At 35.7% G+C, this 9,910-nt stretch overlaps 1 non-coding gene across 1 annotated transcript; it reads right to left on the bottom strand.

Moving 5' to 3' along the window:
* Positions 1 to 7,938: 7,938 nt before the first annotated feature.
* LOC111766178 (U6 spliceosomal RNA) lies at positions 7,939 to 8,043 on the bottom strand. Its single transcript, XR_002798288.1, has one exon. It is a non-coding gene; the product is annotated as a U6 spliceosomal RNA (small nuclear RNA).
* Positions 8,044 to 9,910: the final 1,867 nt, after the last annotated feature.

The following is a 9,910-nucleotide window of genomic DNA, read 5'->3' as shown; positions in this document are numbered from 1 at the left end:
ATAGTGGGCATCCTTGTCTAGTTCCCTATCTTACAGGGAAAGCTTTTAGGATTTCACCTTTGGATATAATGTTAGCTGTGGGTTTTTCAATATACCCTTTATCTTGTTGGGGAAGTTTCCTCCTATCCCTATCTTTTTATTGCTTTTATCAGGAAAGAGTGTTGTATTTTGTCCAATGCTTTTTCTACATCTATAGAGATGATTATGTGATTTTTTTTCTTTCAGTGCTTGCATACCAGGAATGAAACCCACTTGTCCATGGTGTATAATTCATTTGGTGCGTTGTTGAATATGACTGGCAAGTATTTTGCTGAGAATTTTATCTAGGTTCAACAGGGAGATTGGTCTATAATTTTCCTTTCTTCTGGTGCCTTTGTTTATCTTTGTTATTAAGGTGATGTCAGTGTCATAGAATGAGTTAGGCAATGTTCCTTCCACTTATATTTTTTGGAGGAGTTAAAGCAGAATGGTGTTCTTTCTTTCCAGAATGTTTGGTAGAATCAAATCTGAAGCCATCTGATCCTGGGCTCTTCTTTGTTGGGAGATTTTTGATGACTGTTTCTATCGCACTACTTGTGATTGGTCTGTTGAGCTCCTCAATTTCTTCTTTCATCAATGTAGGCTGCTTGTGTGTTTCTAAGAATTCATCCATTTCCTCTAAGTTATCCATCTTCTTGGCATATAATTTTTCAAAGTACCCTCTTATGATACTCTTTATTTCTGTGAGGTCAGTGGTGATATCCTCTTCCTCATTTCATATTTTGTGTTTTTGCATCTTATTTCTTTTTTTCTTTGTTAGCTTAGGTAAGAGTTTGTCAATTTTATTGATCTTCTCAAAGAACTAGCTTTGGGTATTGTTTATTTTTTCTATTGCTTTCTTATTTTCAATTTAATTTAGTTCTGCTCTGAGTTAGTTTGTTGTTTTTTTTCTAATTCCTCCAGGTGTGCAGTTAAGTCTTTGATTTTAACTCTTTCTTCTTTTATGATATATGCATTTATGGCTATGAATTTCCCTCTCAGTACTGCTTTTGCTGTGTCCCATAAGTTTTGGTATGTTGCGCTGTCATTTTTTATTTGTTTCAAGTTAGTTATTGATTTCTTTTGTGATTTCCTCCTTCACCCACTATTTGTCTAAGAGTGTGTTGTTTAACTTCCATATCTTTGTGTCTAATAAGGTTCTCTGGTCCTTACTGATTTCCAGCTTCATTCCATTGTGGTCAGAGAATTTAATTTGTATAATTTCAGTCTTTCTGTATTCACTCAGAGTTGTTCTGTGGCCTAGCATGTGCTATATCTTGGAAAATGATCTATGTATACTTGAGCAGAATGTATATCCTGCTGTATTTGGGTGTAGTGTTCTTATATGTGTATTAGGTACAGCTCCTCTAATGTATGTTTAAAGTCTTATTTTCTTTATTCCCTGTTGACATGTTCTGTCTAATGGTGATAATGGTGTATTAAAGTCCCCACTATATTGTAGAGGCATCTATTTCTCCACTTATTTTTGCCTCATGTATTTTGAGTCCAGTGTTTGCCTCATGTATTTTGAGGTGTCCTAGTTAAGTGCATAAATGTTTATGATTGTCATTTCTTCTTGAAAGATTATCCCTTTTATTAACATATACTGTCTGTCTTTGTCTCTTCAAATAGTTTTGCATTTAAAGTATATTTTGTCCAATACTAGTATAGCTACTCCTGCCCTTTTTTGATTATTGTTTGCTTGTAAATTGTTTTTCAACCATTTGCTTTCAGCCTTCTTGAATTCCTGGGTCTAAGGTGGTTTTCTTGTGGATAGCATATAGATGGGTCATATTCCAGTCTGTGTCTCTTCACTGGTGAGTTCACTCTTCCAGTCTGTGTCTCTTCACTGGTGAGTTTAGTCCATTAACATTCAATGCTATTTTTGTCATGGAATTACATAGATTAGGCATATTTTCTTTGGGTTTATGTATATCATGCATTGTTTTTATTACTCTTGTCTTTTTAGTGTTCTTACACTCTCCTTCAAGTCTCTCCTGCTTTTTTCCTTTCAACTTGCAGAACTCCCTTTAGTATTATTGATGTACCTGTTTCTTATTGACATACTCACTTACATGCTATTTGTCTGTGAATATTTTGAACTCTCCCTTATTCAGTTCTGCTGGATAGAGAATTCTTGGCTAGATTGTTTTTTTTTCTTAGTACCTTAACTATATCATACCATTGCCTTCTTGCCTCCATTGTTTCCAATGAGAAATCAGCACGTAATCTTAATGAGCTTCCCTTGTATGTGATGTTTCTCTTTTCTCTTGCTGCTTTTAATATTCTCTCTTTGTCTTTAACATTGGATAATTTGACAAGTATATGTCTTGGAGTAGTTCTGTTGGGATTTAAACTGTTTGGGGCATGTTGTGCTTCTTGGATATGTCCATCTATCTCCTTCAATAAGGATGGGAAGTTTTCAGCAATTATTTCCTCCAACACTCCTGCTGTTCCCTTTCCCTTTTCTTCTACCTGGGGTGCCTATAATGCATATGTTTGTGCATTTCTTGTTGTTGTTCAATATCCCAAGTCCCTCTGGATTTTTTCTATCTTTTTATCTATCTGCTCTATTATCTGTTTGAGTTCCTAATTTAAAAAAATATTATTTTATTTTTACTTTTACTTTTTCTTAAAATTTTTGTATTATACTTACATATAAAAGTGTCATTGTTATTTCATTTTCTTATTACTTGTGTGTGGTTATTTTATTGGTTTCATTTTTGGAAAGGTTTCAGATCACAGGAGGGTTACAACTGGGGCAGGGAAGGATCATTGGTGTGGGGTATAAATGGGGGGAAGACATGGGAGGAAGTTCACCTGGGTATACATATAAAGCATAAAAATATATTCAAGTGTTCATGGGACATTGTCACAGTAGGTGTAGAGTCATACAATAACAAAAAGAATATCAAATTTCCATCTGGAGGAGCTCTGCCACATTCTCAAATGGAACAACAAGAATGCCTCAAGTACAGGGACACTGACTAGTAAAGGAGGATGGTCCACTGATATTGATAAATATGCTTATGAGCCTTTGCTCTTAAAATGGAAACTTAGCCTAGTGACATAGGGTGCCTAAGAACATATAAAAGCAATAACTTCCCCCCAGCATGGGACATGACTCCCAGGGATGAGAGTCCCTGTTACCTAGGGATTGCTACCAAGTACTAACAAGCAAAGCATCTGGAAGAAAAAAAAAAGACCTTAATCAAAAGGGGAAAAAACTAAAGACAAATGAGTTTGTATGGTTATGAGACCTTAAAGTGAGTTAGGAAGCCATCCCAGGGGTAGCATTTATGCACATCTCAACAGGATCTTATTGATACTATAGATCCAAAATAGATACTACCCTAAATACTGAAGCTTCTTTGGGATATGGAGACATCCAGACAATATAGTCAAGACAGATAGCTCAGGAATTTGACCCCTTGCCAGTGGGCCCTAATTTGGTATTTATCCTCCCCAGTGTGACAGAGTTAGACTCAGCAGTGATTTCCCTATGCATGATTCTTCTGTCCTTCTATTTGTTTTTTTTTTTCAAATTCTACTCAATTTATTCATTTTTTTTAAAAGATATTACATTAAAAAAAATGAGGTCCCCATTCACCCCCACCGCCCCCACCCCACCACTCCCCCCTCCAATAACACTCTCCACCATCATCATGTCACATCCATTGCGTCTGGTGAGTACATCTCCGGGCATCGCTGCACCCCATGTCCCGTGTTCCACACCATAGCCCACACTTTCCCACGTTCCATCCAGTGGGCCATGGGAGGACATACAACATCCAGCAATTGTCCCTGGGGCACCACCCAGGACAACTCCAAGTCCCGAGAATGCCTCCACATCTCTTCTCTTCCTCCCCTTCCCCGCACCCAGCAGCCACAATGGCCACTTTTTCCACATCAATGCCACATTTTCTCAATTATTAAGCACAACAGTTCATGAATAGAATATCATTAAGTCCACTCTGATCCTTACTGTATTCCTCCTTCCTGTGGACCTTGGCTTGGTTGTGTCCATTCCACATCTATGTCAAGAGGAGGTTTAGATTCCACATGGATATTGGATGCAATCCTCCTGCTTTCAGTTGTAGGCACTCTAGGCTCCATGGTGTGGTGGTTGACCTTCTTCATTGTCCTTCTATTTGAACCTATAATCAGTACTAGAGTTGGTAGGTGTACATTCAAGAGACTTAAATCTTTGGGCTGTCCAGGTGTCAGCTGAGCCCTGAATCTCAAAGGAGTTGCAACACCTATTTTCCAGTTCAATGGTCTCACCAGGACAACTAAAGGGAAGGAGATGATGGACAAACAACATACCAAGGAACCAAAAATGTCTACAACTGCAAGCAAGAGATTCCCATCCATTGGATTTATGGGACCAAAATTCCCCACAATTAATGGTGGTGTAGGCATCACCATCCCAGAGTCCTCAGGATTGGGAAACAAATTATGGACTAAAATGAACTTACTAGTATTCTACTATAGACTTATTGTGATTTTAGCAATGGAAGAAATACCATTGTTGTGGAGGCAGTGCCCCATGGATGTTCTCGGGTCATCCTGAATGACATTAAAACAAGAGATACAGGCCATTATATACGGGTCATAACCTTCAGAATCAAGGGGAATGATGTAAACTACAATGTGAACTATAATCCATGCTTAGTGACAATGCTCCAAAATGTGTTTGTTAATTGAAATTAATGTACCGCACTGTTGAAAGTTGTTGCTAAGGCAGGAAAATATGGGAGGTGTGGGGAGTGGAGCATATGGGAATCCCCTATATATTCTACACATTCATACAATCAAAGTATCTTTTAAAAATAAAAAGGGAGAAAAACATTTAAAAAATCAAATTTTTGGGAATAAACTTAACCTAGACATAAAGGATCTGTATTCAGAAAACTACAAAATATTGCTAAAAGAAGCTAGAGAAGACTTAAATAAATGGAAGGAATTCCATGTTCATGGACTGAAAGACTAAATATTAAGATGTCAATTCTACACAAACATTTACAGATTCAAGGCAATCCCAATAAAAATCCCAACAGCTTTTTGCAGAAACTCAAAATGAATCAAGGAACTAAGTATTAAAGCAAACCATAAAACTCCTAGAAAAAAAACTTTGGAAAACATCTTCAAGAGCCTGTGTTAGGCAAAAGTTTCTTAAACCTTACACTCAAAGGACAAGCAACAAAAAATAAAATAGATGAATGATTCCTCCTTGGAATTAAACACTTTTGCACCTCAAAGAACTGTATCAAAAAGGTAAAAAGGCAGTCATCTCAATGGGAGAAAATATTTTGTAATCATTTATCTGATAAGAGTTTGATATCCATGAAATATACAGAAGTCATACAACTCAATAATAAAAACACAAAATATCAAATTAAAAAATGAGGAAAACACTTGAAAATACAATCCTGCCATAACCCACTGAATGGACTGGGAGACAGTGTAAACTACAACATAATCTGTAATCGATGCTGTGTAGCAGTGTTCCAAAATGTAGTCATAAAATGCAATTATTGTACCACACTAATGAAAGAAGCTGTTGATATGGACAAGTGGAGGGGTATATGGGAACCTCCTATATTTTTTAATGTAACATTTTGTGTGATCTATGTATCTTTAAAAATAAATAAAAAAATATTTGAAAAAACATGAAAAATGTTCACCACCACTAGTCATTAGGGAAATGCAAATGAAGACTATAATGAGATTATTTCACACCTTCTAGAATGACTGCTACTGAAAAGATGAAAGCTGCAAATGTTGGAGAGGATTTGGACAGATAAGAATGCTTAAACACTCTTGATGTGAATGTAGAATGGTAGGCTGTACAGCCACCATGGAGTACTGTTTGACAGTTCCTAAGGATGTTGAATATAGACTTGCCATGTGAACCAGAAATACCATTACTAGGTATATACCCAGAAAAGCTGAGAGCAGTGACACTAATAAATATCTGTATACCAGTGTTCATAGTGGCATTTTTCATGATTGCCAAAAGTTGGAAACAATGCGGGTGTCCATCAATTGAAGAATGGATAAACAAATTGTGGTGTCCATACATTATGGAATACTGTGCAGTGGTAAGAAGAAATGAAGTCATGAAGCATACAATAACATGGATGAACCTGAAAGACATTATGTTGAGTGAAGCAAGTCAGACACAAAAAGACAAATACTGCATGATTGCACTATTATGAACTAAATATATTGTTTAAATTAATGGATTTAGTAATTATAATAAAAGTCATCAGAAAATAGAATGAGGGTAGAGAATGGAAAGCTGATGGTTAATCTGTGCATAATTGATTAAAACAATGTTTGCAAATCTTTGGAAATGAATGGAAATGGTGAGAGCATATCATGGTGTTTGTGAGTAGCAGAGCTATTATATGGGTATGGCAGTGGTTGAAAGGGCAAGTTTAAGGATATGTATATTACTAGAAGGAAAGCAGAAAAATGTAACATGGGATTGTACAACATACTGAAACCTCTTGTAAAATATAAATATGGGTGTTATTGCATAAATAAGACTGTTTTTTCAGAATATGAAAACAAAAATACTAGTGAGAAGGAAACAAAATAGTCCCTATGTACAGCAGGGGAAGCATAGAGAGATTGAGAGGTGATGAGGTTTGTTTGGTTGTTTGGCAATTTTTTGTTTTTTCTTATTACTTGTGAATAATGAAAATGCTCTAAAATTATTGAAATGATGAATGAGCAATTCTGTGATTATACTGGCTAACATTCACTGTATGCTTTGGAGGAATTAATGTTTTATTAATATATATCAATAAAATTGTTAAAAAATTTCCACCACAAAATCACATGCAAACATACATGCACACACATACACAGACACACAAGCCAAAGATGGTCCATGGTGGAAATGTGTCCTGTAAGAAAATATTTGGCTATATATTAGCCAGGTAAAGAATTAGTAGGAAGCATGAACTCAATAAAATCAGATAAGCTTAGTTTCTTTAAAATATATTTATATTACAAAACAATCATGCACATGTGTAGAATTTCATGTAACACCTCTTCATCTACACAGCACTATTGTAGAATATTTTTCACAGATTATAAAATAATATCATCAGACTATTACCGCTAATTATGGTCCATAGTGTCCATTTGGCATATTTTTTCTATCCACCCCTATAACTACCACAATATATATTTGGCATTGATGCAAGAATATTACAGTATTATTGTTAACTGTAGTCCATAGTTTACATTGTTTTTTGTCCATGCTTCTTTACATTCCCACCACCCTGCAGTAGAGAATTATGTCCATTCTAGTTCATGAAGGACATTCTTGCTTTTGTAACATTAATCACAATTCTCATCCACTTCTCAATTCACTGTTACTCATTCTCTATTCTCTTGCTTTCTTTTAATTGATATTTACATCCCCAGACTACGCTTTTCAGCCACAATCTTACTTATAAACCAGCTGCTACTCGCTATAATGTGTTACAATCAACTCTATCCATTTCCACACTTTTACAGTCAAGTTAATTAAAACTACATACATTAAGCATCAGTACTCCTTCACAGCCCTCCTCTTAACTCCTAACAACCTATATTTTATGCTTTAATTTCATGCATTTATTATTTGTATTTAGTTCACATTAGAGCAACCATGCAATATTTATCTTTTTGTGTCTGGCTTATTTCACTCAGCATAACATCTTCAAGATTCATCCATGCTAACATATATGTCCCAATTTCTTTTCTTCTTATTGCAGCATAGTATTCCATTATATGTATATACCACATTTAATTTATCCATTCATTGTTTGATGGACACTTGAGTTGTTTCTATTTTTTGGCAGTTGTGAATAAAGCTATTAGAAATGTTGGTGTGCAAATGTATGTTTGGGTCACAGTTTTAAAAATACAGAAGACTTCACTAATTTCAATGTCATTTTTGCACAGGGATCATGCTAATTTTCTCTGTATCATTCCAGTTTTAATATATGCACTGCCAAAGCAAGCACCAGATAATCTTGTTTTGAAAACCAGAATATATATATGCCTTTCAATGTTGTCAGCCTTTAATCAATTTATAGTTTCTTGTTTCTGATATGTTCTTAAAAGTCTCTCCAGTGTCACTGATTTTTTTTAAAGTTATCCAATCATTTTAAAACATTTAAGCTGTTCGCATTTGTAAGGATGCCATTTTTGGTTAATTTAGCTTTCAAAATGGCTATATAATTTATACTATTTCCCTCAGTATTCCACAAACTCATTAGGAGCATGGTTCATATATTTATCTCCACTATTTTATCTCCAGAGCCCAGAATTTATGGCAGAAGAAGCAACAATGAGCATTTATTTAATGAAGAGTTTTTTATATAGAATGAGGTGGTATTGTCAATGAGGTTCTTCTTCATTTTCTAAATGTACCAGATAGAAAAATTTCTATTTTACATAAAACACTGAGCTAAGCTTATTCTATGCAAAAAGACAAGGAAACCAAAGATTAATATTCTGTTGTTTCTCCTGAAAGATGTCCAGGAAATATGTGTCAATCATCAGGAGAAAAATCTATATTTAATTCTAAATTAGAGACAAAACGACTCATTGGATGTTTCTAAAACCCCTATGATATTTACAATACCAAGACCAAGTTCCAGTTTTTGGGTCATATATATATGAAAATTTTTGTTAGGCTAGATAATTAGTATTTGTATTGCTTTACTAACTCTATACTAAAATACTATTTTAAATTGATTACAAAATGTTTGAGAATGTTAGATTTGGAATGCATTTTCAAGGATGTTGGAGATTGAATCATCTTTCCAACAAAAGACATGCTCAGGTCCCAACCCCCAGTCCTGTGGGTGTGAACCCACTTGTAAATAGGACCTTTGAAGACGTTATTAGTTGATGTGTGCCCAGATTGTATGAGGGTGGGTCTTAATCCAACATGGCTGAAGTCCTTAAGAAAAGAAATTGGGGGAAGCAGACTTGGCTCAATGGATAGAGCATCTACCTACCACATGGGGGGGTCCATGGTTCAAACCCAGGACCTCCTTGAACCCTGTGAAGCTGGCCCATGCACAGTGCTGATGTGTGCAAGTAAAGCCATGCCACACAGAGGTATCCCCTATATAGTGGAGCCCCACATGCAAGGAGAGCTGTCCAGTGTGAAAGAAAGTCCAGCCTGCACAGGAGTGGTGTCGCACACATAGAGAGCTGATGCAGCAAGATGATGCAACAAAAAGAGACACAGATTCCGAGTGTTGCTGACAAGAATAGAAGAGGAAACAGAAGAACACACAGCAAAAATGGACACAGAGAGCAGACAGCTGGGAGGGGGGTATGGTGGAAGGGGAGAGAAACAAATATTTTAAAAATCTTAAAAAAAAAGAAAAGAATTTGAATATGGAAGAAAAAGCCATGTGAAGGAGAAGCCAGAAGTCAATAGAACCTAGAGAAGAAAGGAAAAGACATTGCCATGTGCATTACCATGTGTCAGAAAGACCAAGAAACACCAGAGATTGTTGGCCAGCCAGAGGATCCCAACCCCTGGAGGAAGCAAGCCTTCTAGCCCCCGACAACTGTGAGCCAATAAATTACATTTGGTAAGCCAATATGTTGCATGGTATTTATTTTAGCAACTGGGAAACTAAAACAAAGTACATATATAAATCAGAAGTAGAAAATTATAAATCCAGGCAATCATATTTTCAACTGCATTTTAAATGTGCTTATTTACCGAGACATTAAATAAATTCTTCAAAATGGGTATAGGCAAATAAGATTTTCCTATTTTTGGAAATGAAAATGGTAAGAAGGCATACTCCATGGTGTGATTATACTGCTGAAAGTGGAGTCCTTGTTTTTCATTTTGAATTAT

Source organism: Dasypus novemcinctus, chromosome 7 (genome assembly GCF_030445035.2).
Source record: "Dasypus novemcinctus isolate mDasNov1 chromosome 7, mDasNov1.1.hap2, whole genome shotgun sequence".
Taxonomy (NCBI): domain Eukaryota; kingdom Metazoa; phylum Chordata; class Mammalia; order Cingulata; family Dasypodidae; genus Dasypus; species Dasypus novemcinctus.
This window is presented reverse-complemented; position numbering and strand designations above follow the sequence as displayed.